The following is a 13,643-nucleotide window of genomic DNA, read 5'->3' on the forward strand; positions in this document are numbered from 1 at the left end:
TCAATGAGGTACATATGGACTCGTGTTTCCCCTACAGGAATATTATCAACTCCCTAAACAGTGGTGTTTAATCTTAACAAAAAGTGAGTGACATTGATGGCAAAGAGCAATGCTTTCCAGCCTTTTACGATGTGCTTTTCTGCTCCGCCCCCCTCCCAAGTTCTTGTTACCTTTCAACCTTGCATTTAAAAGCACTGAACTAAAGGGAAGAACAGCGTGGAAGGCATTAACATTTCGGTTTTTAACAATAAAAGACAATTGCAGAAGCTTTGAGGAGGAGGCAATGATCCATGAACGCACAAACGAGAATGTGAAAACCTGCCACATGGAATGAAGGGAGCCCAGCTCAGAGAATCATTAAACATCGCGCCGGCTGTGGGGGGGTTTCAATTTCGCATGCAAGGCCTATTGTGCAGGGATGGTTGTGCTGGGAGGAAGCATGGTAGCTGTGGCAGTAGAGCCCTGATGGGAGAGGAGGGTCTGTCCTGACTTGAGGACATAGGAAGCTGCCAGGTCAGACCAGTGGCCCACCTAGCTAAGTGCTATCTCCAGTATTTCAGAAGAAGGGACATCCCCAGCAGTACCTGGAGATGGTAGGGATTGAACCTGGGACCATCTGCATGCCAGTGGTCAGGGATGAAGGGAATCGTACTCCAAAATATCTGGAAGGCTCCCATAGTGTGTCATTTGAAGGCATTCCCTACACAACATTTCTCAACGAGCAGTGAACAACTGCTGAGAGGGAGAGAGAAAAAGCACTTGATGGCTGTTTTGGTAACTGTTGAAAATTAATTGCAAAGACCAGTTTCAACCCTAACCCAACTGAGAACTAAAGAGGATCAAGGGTATTTGCATCCCATTTAGAGTCCACTGTTTATACCAGACTAAGCATTTGATCCTTAAACTTTTTGCAGATTAAGCCTTACTGACAATCGTTAGCTTAAGCAAATATCCGTATGCCTCTTATTTAATGGCTGGCGTCCCAACTGGGATTAAGCATTGTTTATCCAGTGAATCCTCATCAGATGGTGCTGGCTCATTTCTCATTGGTCTTAATTGCAAATCCTGAACCTGTTCCAGGGAATCAGTATTTCATTAGGTGAAACTGGCACATATGTCGGGTCTCATGCTACATTTTCAATCCCCTCAATCTTATTCCCCACCACCACCACCACATACAATAGCAATGTCACTGGGAATTAAAGATTCACAGGAGGATTCTAGGAGAGCTATCAATGGATCCAAGGATGTTTAGGTCAAGGGGGGAACCTGCGGCCCTCCAGATGTTCTTTGATTACAAGTCCCATCATTGCTGCTCCTTGGCCATGCTAGCCAGGGCTGATGGGGGCTGGAGTGCAAAAACATCTGGAGGACCATAGGCAGGGCCGTCTTTACCCTTGATTGAAGGGGTGTGGGGCACCCTGGCGCTGAATTCTGAGGGGTGCCAGATGGCTGGTGGGCATGCAGCTCCCCTCCCAAGCCTCTGCAGGAAATGCTCTCCTCCTGCAGCAGCATGGGAGAGAGTTGAGCACCCACCACTCATATGGCACCCCCTAAAAAAGCGCCACTCACCCTAAGCTGCCCCCCTAAAAAAGCTCAACAACTTTAGCCTGCGATGGGTGGCTTTTTGCACCCCGGCACCACATATGCTAAAGATGGCACTGACCATAGGTTCCCCATTGCTGGTTTAGATGACTCCCCATCAATCATGCCAATTGATTACTTCTTCATTAAACTATTACATATAAACCTAGGTGCATATGACAAAAGCACTGATGTCAGTTTTTCTTTAAGTTATTGAACAGATGATGAGAAGTCAATCAATGGCTGTCAGTCATGATGGCTGCACAGCAGCTCCAGATTCAGAGAAATGTGAAACTGGATAGTGGAATTCTCTCCTGCTGTTTTTTTTTTTTTCCTTTTAACCATTACCCATCACTTTAGGAAAAGAATAAAGGGTGAGGCACCTAAAGAAACCGGTGTGGCTGCATAAGGAGCTTACAGATGAGCTGAGATATAAGAAGGAAATGGATAAGAAATTGAAGAAAGGAGAAATCATGAAGGAAGGGTATACATGGGTAGCCAACAGTTGCAGGGAGAGAGTCAGGCGGGTTGAAGCTTAGAATGAGCTCAGGCTTGCAAGAGAGCTTTAAAATAATTTTTAAAGGTTTCTTCAGCTATGTTCAAAGCAAGAGGAAGAGCAAGCCTGGAGAAGATGGAGAAATGCTATTGGTGAAAGAGAGAAGGCAGAACTGCTCAACACCTACTTTGCCTCTGTCTTCACCCAAGAGGAAAGCAGTGCCCAACCTGGTGAAAGTGAGAGCTGTTCGGAAGTGGAACTGAGAGATTATGGACTCTCCTTCCTTAGAGGGTTTTAAGCAGAGGTCAGAAGCTAAAGTTGAGATTCCTGCATTGCAGGGCATTGGACTAGATGACTCTTGGGGTCATTTCCAACTCTACAATTCTATGATTCAATGAAACTATTCAAACACTATTGAAGGAAAGGGGTTCTGTTGTGCTTGCCTTATTTTCAGTGGTGTTTGTGAAGGTCCTTTCTTGCACTCTGTAAATCATCAGTTTGATGGCCTGCATTCTGTAGCCTTCCCAGGTGCCCACACCTCCTGACAACCCCATGACGTCCTATGTACAGCTTTCCTGCAAGAGCAGCAAGGCAAGGATGCTCTCTACCATTTGCCTAACAGCTGGTCATTGTTATATTTTCAAAGTAAAAGCTGTGAAAGAAATGAGTGCATATTTTTTTTTAAGGAAAAAGAAAACAGCCACACTTAAAAATGTAACCAATGACCACACTTAGTAGTCCTAGCTTCCCACGCTTCAGTTAAAAACCAGGAGGAGATATCATGACATAACTCAGCCAGGGAGGCTGCAGAGTGCTGAAGAAGTGTTTAATGGAAAGCAGAACACACACTCCATGCGCAGCCACCTCACAATAAAGACAGCTCAACTTCAGAGGGCTGAGTGGCAGAACATCTGCTTTTCATGAAGTCCCAGATGCAATCCCCTGTAGGGCTGGGAATAGGTTCGCTGCATGCACCACTGCTGGGCAGCATAGACAATGCTGAGCTAGATGGACTGTTAGTCTGATTCCACACAAGGTAGGTTCCTGTGTTCCTCAATCCTACACCCAGGGCTTTTCTTCAGCCAGAGCTCAGCTCCAGCAGCTCTCAGGTGGGCGCCATTGCCATTATAAGAGAACAAACGAAAAGTTCATGGTGAAAAATAGCACTGCCTACACCCAACAAAATTCTGAAAAGCATCCTGTGAATGAGGTAGTGGAATGGAAACTTACTTTGCTGTGGAAAAAGACCTTCTAGAAATGGGAGGCTGGTTTTGGCACAACGCTACTGAGCACCAGCTGTTGGGGATCAACAGCAGAAGAGAGCTGCTGCCCTGAAGTCCTGCAGGTGGGCTTCCCAGAAGCATCTTGCTGGCTACCATGGGAAACATGATGTTGCCATAGGTAGGCTTTGGGTCTGATCCAGCAGCCAGGATGTTCTTATGTTTCTAGTACACTGCCAGGAGACATGGTGGCAGTCAGTGGCTTAGATGCTCTTTACAAAGATTAAACATATTCACAGAGGAGAAGGCTAAAAGCCACAATAAGTGATGTGATTATCTCCATGATCAGGAGTAAAATTGCTAGGGAGGAAGAGCAGAAGAGAGCTATTGCCTTCATGTTGTAATCGAGAGCTTCCCAGAGTTGGTTGGTGTTTGTAGAGATAAGGACACCAGGCTCTTCTTATTTCCTTGCTTGGAATTAAATAAACCAAAGCTAGCTCCTATTCTTCATAGCGGAGACCACATTTCATTGTTTCCTTTTTGCTCCTCTTTGTTCTGTATTATGATTAGGGAAGGCCTGGGAATTCTTATTGAGCTATAGTACCATTAACCCCTTCCCCAAATGGTTTATTATTTTCACCAGGTCCAGATGAACCTTCCACAACCAGATCCCCTCCAGATGTCTTGGACTACAATTCCCACCACCCAGTGTCATAGGTCAGGGATGATGGGAGTTGTAATCCAAAATATCTGGCGGGCACCAGGTGGGGCAGGTGGATCTAGAACACAGGAGCGTAGCCAGATGTGTTGGACTAAGGCCATTGCCACCCCCAACTCCAGTTCAGTGGCTGCTGACTGGCAAGGGATCTCCAGAGCTTCAGACAGGGACCTTTCCTCAATGTACTTGGAGGTGCTGGGAATTGAATCTAGCGTTTTATGAATGGGAAACATGCTGTCAATTGCTCGAGTTGCACAGTCATCTATTGCCTACCTGGTGGTTGGCACCCATCTGTCTCAAGAGACAACGGAGTGCACCTCCGGGAGTGAAGCCCAACCACTGGAAAATTACAGCACCTGCTGTGGCTGCAGAAACAGGTAATTAGTAACTGTTGGCTCCTGTGTTGTTTTTGCTGTGTTAGCAGCACCGCAGTGACCTCTCTGGGGCGCAAGCCTGGGCAGTGTATATGGAGGTCCTGGGTTGCCCAGACAACAAGACCCTCCTCTCAGCCTCACTGATGTGGCCCAAAGGAAAGCAGAACAATATGTTGGGCATCAGCTTGACTGTAGAAGTCGCTGGAAGGAGGCGTACAAGGCACCGTCCAACTGTTTTAGGGACTCCAGATTTGTGTAGGGTTTACTCCTTAGCTTTTTCTTCTCCTGAAGATGTCCTGCAAGTCAAGAGGTACAGATTTCCCCCTCTACAGCACATGTATTCTTGACTCAGTATCTGTCTCGTCTTCTCAATCCACTGGGGCCTGTCTTCGCATACAGGGAACATCCCTAACTCACAGATGGTTTGAGACCCATTGGCTTCCCTCATCTAGTTTAGCTGGCCAGGCATGGCTGTTCCCAGGGTGTGGCTGCTGTCACAGGCTGACAGCTTCTAGGAGCCTGTGAGGTGAGACCTGAGTGCAAAGGTGGACAAACTCCCCCAGAAGGAGCACAATGTGTCCCCACCAGAGGTACTAGCCCTCCCCTAACACACACACACACACACACACTACATTGCCTCCATAGCATTGTGCTATGTCCAGGTAGATAGCTCAGTTGGTTAGAACATGCTGCTGATAACACCATGGTCACAGGTTTGATTCCTGTACTGCACAGCTGCATATTCCTGCCTTGCTGAGGACTGGACTAGATGACCCTCAGGGTCCCTTCCAACTCTACAACTCTATGCATAGAAAGGACCCTATAATGCATAATGTATTGTCTCACTTACTGAGTGATCCCTGACTGGGTAAGATTGCCCATGTGATCAAGCTAGGAAGTACTGCTTACAGGTTCTGGCTTGGGTGGCAGGGACCTCTTTGTAGAAGTGCCAAGGGATAACTCTAGATTTCTTTTTAAATACAGTGAATCCATTCCGTTTGACTCCTGAAATGTTCAAAAACCAAGCCGTGCCTTCCAATTGGTGCAGGCACCAACTGGCTGACAATAGCTGACAGCCGCATCGGATGTTCAGCTTCCAAAAAATGTTCGAAAACTGTAACACTTACTTCCAGGTTTTCGGTGTTTGGAAGCCGATTTGTTCATCAACTAAGCCATTTGAGAACCAGCGTTCCACTGTATAGAATTGGAAATTGAAATCAGAAATTGAAACCTTGGGGATAGAGTGCAATATAAATGTGTGTGAGAGTGTGTGTGTGTATAAATGACTCTAAAACATGGATAGGGAACCAGTGGCCCTCTAGAAGTGGCTGGATTTCAACTCCCACCCGCCCCAGCCAGCATGAACAAGTGGAGGGAACTAAGTTGGCTACCCATGCTCTAGAGCTTTAGCTATGAATCCACCCTCTCTTTTTCAGTCTAAAGGTTGCATAGACCATTCAATGAAGTATGGAACATACAGTAATAGCCTGCTTTCCACCAGATCAGACTATTTGAACTACAACTCCCAGAAGCCCCAGCCAGCTTGCCCAACAGTCACAGACAATGGGAGCTGTAGCCCAAAATATCTGGAGGGCATCAAACTGGGAAAGACAGGTCTGTGCTGGATGGCAGTAGTTATCTGGAGTCTCGGGCAAGGAGAGATATTTCCCTTTGGCTGCTACCTGATCCTTCTAACTGGAGATGCAAAGGATTGAAGCTGGGGCCTTCTGCATGCAAAGCATGCACACTACTACTGATCTATGGCTCTTCTGGCATGTGCATGTGCATTCATTCTATCTGAGTGGAAACATAACTTTGCATAAATGTTGGCATTTTTTCTCTCTCTCTTGCATCTTGGTGAAAATAGAAGCCAATTGGTTCAAGCTATGGAAGATGGATGACACATTGCAGGATGCTGCAGTGTGTGGCTGTGGAGGGGGAGATTCTTCCTATCCTACCCCATCCCTGCCTTTTGCAGATTTATTATGTTTTTTAATGTTATCCTCATTACATCAGTCTGAGTCTACTACATAATATGGAAAAATGAGGAGATCAATCACACCTTTTAGGAGGGTTGGGAGCTTAACTCAATTTTTAATTGCTTTTTAACTACCACAGCGGTTTATTTCGCCCCAAGGTGGTAAACCTGTGTCTTGGCTGCATAACTCCATCAATGGCCTGTAGTTAGGACTGCTATATGGGGCGACCATGTTCAGAAGCAATAAGCCTCTGAATACCAATGACTGAGCCAGTAGTAACAGCAGGAGAGGCCAGTGCTTGTGGGCTTCCTGGATGCATCTGACTGGTCAGAAGGAGAATATAGACACTTGGTCCGATGCAGTGAGGATCCTATAATTTCAGCAGTGGGAGAGGGCTACTACATTCAAGCCCCACTTGCATGCTTTCCATTGGGGTATCTGAAAGGTCACTGTGGGAAACAGGAACCTGGGTTAGATGCTCATGGCTCTTATGCTCCCCCTTCAAACTGTAAATGGCAGCTCACATAATTCAATGCTTCTCCATATGGGAGTGGGAACCATGTACAAGAAGAAGAAGGAGGAAAAGAAGAGGAGGAGGAGGAGGAGGAATAATTTGGATTTGATATCCCGCTTTATCACTACCCTAGAGTTTCAAAGCGGCTAACAATCTCCTTTTCCTTCCTCCCCCACAACAAACACTCTGTGAGGTGAGTGGGGCTGAGAGACTTCAGAGAAGTGTGACTGGCCCAAGGTCACCCAGCAGCTGCATGTGGAGGAGCGGAGACGCGAACCCAGATTACGAGTGCACTGCTCTTAACCACTACACCACACTGGGGTGTTAGGGTTGGAGGTGCAGGGGAGCTTCACTGGGCTCAGAAATTAGTTTCAGGAGCTCAACAAGGAAGCCTGTGAATTCTTCTTAGTGTCATGGATTAAAATAATAATTTATAATAATTTTATAATTTTATATATTTATTAATTTATAATAATAATTTATTATTTATACCCCGCCCATCTGGCTGGGTTTCCCCAGCCACTCTGGGCAGCTTCCAACAAAATATTAAAATACAATAGTCCTTCAGATATTAAAAGCGTCCTGTCATGGATTAAAATCCAACCTGGAGACATCTCCCTGCTAAATTGCTGATCTTAGCCCAAGAGTAGCTCATGGGAGAATTGTTCCCCTCCCCTAAGATTCTTCCTAGGAGCACTTCTTCAAAAAAAGACTTAGCACATTCATCCAGTGCTATACCAGCTGCACTGGCTCCCGGTGGAGTACAGGATCAGGTTTAAGGTGCTGGTTTTAACCTTTAAGCCTGCCAACCTAGCAGTTCGAAAGCACCTCCGGGTGCAAGTAGATAAATAGGGACCGCTTACCAGCGGGAAGGTAAACGGCGTTCCGTGTGCTGCGCTGGCTCGCCAGATGCAGCTTGTCATGCTGGCCACGTGACCCGGAAGTGTCTGCGGACAGCACTGGCTCCCGGCCTATAGAGTGAAATGAGCGCACAACCCTAGAGTCTGGCAAGACTGGCCCGAACAGGCAGGGGTACCTTTACCTTTACCTTTAACCTTTAAAGCCCTATGTGGCCTCGGACCCTCGTACCTACAGGACCGCCTCTCCTGGTATGTCCCACGGAGGACCTTACAGTCTTCAAATAAAAACATCTTGGAGATCCCAGGCCACAGGGAGATTAGGCTGGCCTCAACCAGAGCCAGGGCTTTTTCAGCCGTGGCCCAAATCTGGTGGAATGCTGTCACAAGAGACTAGGACCCTGCGGGACTTGACATCTTTCCACAGGGCCTGCAAGACAGAGCTGTTCCACCAGGCCTTTGGCCAAGGCACAGTCTGACCCGTTTTCTCCTTCTGTAATCCTCATAGAACTCTAGCCCAATGGTTGCCATTAATTTGATTCTGATTTGATTTTAGAATGTATTTCAATTAATTGACTGTGTGATTTTATGTACACTGTGCTATTTTTAATTGTTGTTTTTCTTGTATGGAGAAACATTCAGTTAGAACCCTCAAGTTTGTATGGAGAAGCATTCGATTACAACCCCGCCCCCAGCAACACAAACATAGCCACACACACAGAGTGCTCGGAGGTGGTACAGCCCAGCCATAATTTCCCACATCACTGAGAACTGGGTCATAGCATGAACACTCTCGTCCCAAAGGCAGATTGTACTTACACCCTTCATTGGCCTGTTGGCCACAACAGCTCTATTAAATCCTCATGTTTTATGCAAGCTGCAGACATGGTCCCATCGACTAGATTTGAAAGAGGACTAAGATGCTTGGCCTGTTACAATTTGCCACTTTCCTCCACCCAGTGCTGTTGTTTAACACCCCCGAACCGTGACGGCAATATGGATTGGGTCTTAGGTCACCAATTTTTCAATCAGATGGCATTCGATTCCCAGCACGCCTACAGCTCTATCGATTGACCGTGAAGCCTCGTATCCTTTTGGCACCAAATGCATCTTCAAAAAGAGTGATTCCCCTTGGCCTCGCTTTGATACACTTTGCTCTCACCCACAAAGCAGGTGCGGGAGGGTGATCAAATTCCTTTATCCCAGAGGGGTAAGAAACCAGATCTGCCATTAATTCCTTTTCACTGAGTGACTGAGTTTGTTTCTCCTTTTTAACAGACTGGTTGGAAGGGCAGACTGTGGCCAAATGACACTAATAGCTTCATTTAATTTCCAACAGGTATCAATTATCATGCAAGAGTGCCATATCATTACAAACTGTCCAGACAGCTACATGGGCTTCTTGTTTGTCTTCCTGTTTTTTCAGTAGGAACAATCATAGCATTGTAGATTCAATGGACCCCAGGGATCATCTAGTCCAACCCCCTGCGATTCAGGAATCTAAACTATAGCATCCAGGACAAATGGCCATCCAACCTCTGCTTCAAAACTTCCAAGGAATGAGAGTCTGCAAACTCCTGAGGCAGCCTGTTCCATTGTCAAACAGCAGAAAGTTCTTCCTGATGTTTAGCTGCAATCTCCTTTCTCGTAACTTGAATCCATTGGCTTGATTCCAGTCCCCAGAGATTGTTCCATATTTGTTCTCTTATCTCCTCTTGGTCTCTTCATAACCAAGCTGAACATACTCAGTTTTCTCAACCGTTCCTCATAAGGCTTGATTTCTAGACCCTTGATCACCTTGGTTACCCTCCTCTACACACGTTCCAGCTTGTTAATATGCTTCTTAAACTGTGGCGGCCGGAAGTGTGGTCTGACCAAGGCAGAATAGAGTGGTATGATTACTTCCCTTAAGGAGGTGGTTTCTGCATGTGCTGTATAGAGGGAAGTGAGGGGCCGATGGGGCTCATCAGCTGGGAACGTAGCCAGTCTAGGAGAAGGAAAGCTCTGATCCTAAACTTCTGCTGCCTTGTGGGATGTCTTTGGGAGAAGGAAGGGCTAAGGAGTACAGTCATACCTCGGGTTACAGACGCTTCAGGTTGCATTTTTTTCAGGTTACGGGCCGCCGAAACCTGGAAGTACCGGAATGGATTACTTCCGGGTTTCGGCGGTTGCGCATGCACAGAAGCGCTAAATCATGCTTTGTGCATGCGCAGAAGCACCGAATCGCAACCTGCACATGCGCAGACGCGCCACTGCGGGTTGCGGATACTGCGGGTTGCGAACATGCATCCCGCATGGATCATGTTCACAACCCAAGCGTCCACTGTATACTAATCCAGAGTGGATTAGTCTAAGACTGTTGGGTGGTGCCTTGCATGCCTCTTTCCAGCAACTCCTGCAGCCAAGCTGGTGCCAAACATAGAATCATAGAATCATAGAATCATAGAGTTGGAAGAGACCACAAGGGTCATCGAGTCCAACCCCCTGCCAAGCAGGAAACACCATCAGAGCACTCCTGACATATGGTTGTCAAGCCTCTGCTTAAAGACCTCCAAAGAAGGAGACTCCACCACACTCCTTGGCAGCAAATTCCACTGTCGAACACCTCTTACTGTCAGGAAGTTCCTCCTAATGTTTAGGTGGAATCTTCTTTCTTGTAGTTTGGATCCATTGCTCCGTGTCCGCTTCTCTGGAGCAGCAGAAAACAACCTTTCTCTGGAAGACAAACATATTGCTCTGTTTTCCTGTGGAGCACATCAGTGAGGCTGAGAGAGGGGTCTTGTTATCCAGGCAGCGCTGGACCTCCATGCACAGACCCTCCAAATGTCCCTATTTTCCAGGGACATCCCTGATTTAGAGAAGCCATCCCGGTTTCTGATTTGATCCTGGGATGTCCCCCTTTCCTTAGGATGTCCTTATTTTCATTGGAGAAACGTTGGAGGGCGTGGTAGAATGTCCCTATTTTCACTGGGAGTATGTTGAAGGGTATGGAGTTATCTGACCCCCAAGTGATCTGAAGGCAATCCTGTATAGGGAAGTTTATTATGTTTTTATATATGTTGAAAGCTGGGGTCAACCCAGGAAGATGTGCAGGTATAAATAGTAAAATTATCATTATAGAATTGCACGTCCCTATTTTCATCGGAGAACTGTTGGAGGGTATGCATACCCTCCAGGCTTGTGCCCCAGGGAGGTCACTTTGCTGCCACTAATGCAACAGTTTAGCTTCACCCCTACAAGCGCACTCCATTGTCACTTGAGGCAGACAGATGCCAACAATTATTTCCCTTGATCTGGACTCTATACTTCTGTTGACGCAGCCTAGAATAGCATTAGCCTTTTTTGCTGCTGCATCACACTGTTGACCCATGTTAAGCTTGTGCCCTACTAAGACCCCTAGATCCTTTTTCACATATACTACTGGCAAGCCAGGTATTCCACATCTTATTTTTGTGCAACTACTTCTTCCTGCCTAAGTGCAGCACCTTACAGTTGTCCCTACTGAAATTCATTTTGCTAGTTTGGCCCCATTCTCCAGTCTGTTAAGGCCATCTTGAATCTCAATTCCATCTTTTGCAATCTATATGGTTATATGGCAAGTTTTGTCTACATATATAATGAGGGGTTCTGAGTTTACCACATACACATTTAGAACTTCCATTCCCAGAAGCAACTTCCAAGCCCATCAAAAAGTTTGCCTCCCAATGTGTTCTATGTCTAATAGACAAAGCTATTCTGCCTGGCCTTTAATTTGAATTCAGCCTGATCTTTTATTTCCCCTCTCTTCCCCCCTCCTCTTTTATGAAGATTACCTCCTCTGAGACCCCTCAGCTAATTCTCCACTGGCCTCCACGCTGGCCCAAGTAGGACTAATTCAGCCAGCTAGCCCTGGTGACTATCTAATACTTATTAGATGGATTTTCCCCAAATTGATTTCTGAACTTTGAATTTTATTGTTATTCATGTTTTTATACTGTATTTTATGTTGCTTATACAATTAAGTGTTTTAAATTTGTTGTTAGCCACCCTGAACCCAGTTTTCTGAACCAGGAAGGGTTGGGTATAAATAAAAATTATTATTATTATTATTATTATTATTATTATTATTATTATTATTATTTCTAATAACATCTGTAAGTCATGCTTAGTTTCATTTTTAAGAGACAAATAAATTGTTGTAAAATTACCACCATGAAATCAAGGAAAAACCCAACACTCTCCCATCCCTTTTCAAAGTGAAAGTGCTCTCTTGAGAACTTTTGATTCAGGCTGTGTACACACTGTACCTTTAACACACATTTGAAACACATTATTTCCCTCAGATGATTAATAATGATAATAATAATAATTTATTATATTATAATAATTTATTTATACCCCCACCCATCTGGCTGGGTTTTCCCAGCCACTCTGGGCAGCTTCCAACAAAATATTAAAAATACAAAAATACAAGATAATTCTGGGCACTGTAGTATACCCCTCACAGAGTTGCAATTCCCAGCAGCTCTTAACAAACTACAGTGTCCAGAGTTCTTTGAGGGAAAGAATGTCCTTTGGAACTCCCTGCCTAATGATATCAGGCAGGCACCTTCACTGCATTACATTTTAGCAGCTGCTGAAAACATTGTTACTCATACATTGTAGGAGTTTTAGTTTGTTTTAGTCTATTTTATTGCAGGTTTAACCTTCTGTATATTTGAAATTACGATTGTAAATTTTTTTAGTGATAATTTTATTGTTTTCTTGTCACATTTGTAAACCACTTTTGAGGCTTTTTTCAACAATCAGGCAGTATATGAATTTTATGAAATGAATAAATAAATCCTACCTAACAGGTTTTGTGCGTACGTAGCCCCTGGACTCATTTTTAGCCTGACTTGAGCTGTGTTCTCTCTGGGCCTGCCTGACTGCTGGGTTTTAAGGTAGTACTCTTTGCAGTCCTACACCTCCATACACACACCCAGAAACACACATAGCATATACAAAGGAATGTACACTGCATTCTCCTATGGGCCTCTCAGCCTTGAAGAACTTGGATCCCGGCTTGTGGGACAGATATGGCTCGTTAAGTTTCTAAGGATTTCTTCTGACAGCTTTGTTGAAAGTCTTTTAGATAGAACTGGGAAGTTGTCAGACATAAGCCCATCGGAAATGAATGATGTACATCAGTGGGGAAGAATTTCCAGAGACGTTCTCTGAAGAGAACTTCAATGAAGCTGTCAGAAAACTCGTGCTGCTTTGACAAAGAGCCCCTAGATTCCTTTCTGAGCATGCAAAGGTGGAAGGCTCCTTCTTGCATAAACTCGGGAGAATTTTGCTGAAATTGGCATGACTTTCCTATGTAAAAAAAAAGCCAGCATCAATTGAGAAGCTTAGCTATAATCTAAGATAGAGGCTGGGAACTAGACCCATCCTCCACAATCCTTTGGGAGAAGAGGGCAGATGCAACTGGGAACTGCATTTGGTGGGCCAATTCCTTCAAGCCAACATCAAAAGCAATAAGTAACCAAACAAGCCCCTGTGTTGCAAAGAGAACGTCAGCAATGTCTAGGCAACACGATGACCATGTACATACGCAATCAACAATCTTTTATAGAATTCCTTCAAACCATAGGTAAAGGTAAAGATACCCCTGACCATTAGGTCCAGTCATGGCCGTCTCTGGGGTTGCGGTGCTCATCTCGCTTTATTGGCCGAGGGAGCCGGCGTACAGCTTCCAGGTCATGTGGCCAGCAGGGCTAAGCCACTTCTGGCGAATCAGAACAGCACACGGAAACGCCATTTACCTTCCCGCCGGAGCGGTACCTATTTATCTACTTGCACTTTGACGTGCTTTAGTCTCAAAGTCTCTGAAAATCTTTAAATGAAGCGAGGTACCAGACTTTGTACGATGAAAGACAA

The 13,643-nt window shown here is 45.4% G+C and overlaps 1 protein-coding gene across 2 annotated transcripts in view; it reads right to left on the reverse strand.

Moving 5' to 3' along the window:
* TMEM132B (transmembrane protein 132B) overlaps positions 1-13,643 on the reverse strand; it is a 353,049-nt gene that overhangs the window by 25,515 nt on the left and 313,891 nt on the right. The gene's annotated exons all lie outside the window — the stretch shown is intronic.

Source organism: Podarcis tiliguerta (genome assembly GCF_965153285.1).
Source record: "Podarcis tiliguerta genome assembly, chromosome: 16".
Taxonomy (NCBI): domain Eukaryota; kingdom Metazoa; phylum Chordata; class Lepidosauria; order Squamata; family Lacertidae; genus Podarcis; species Podarcis tiliguerta.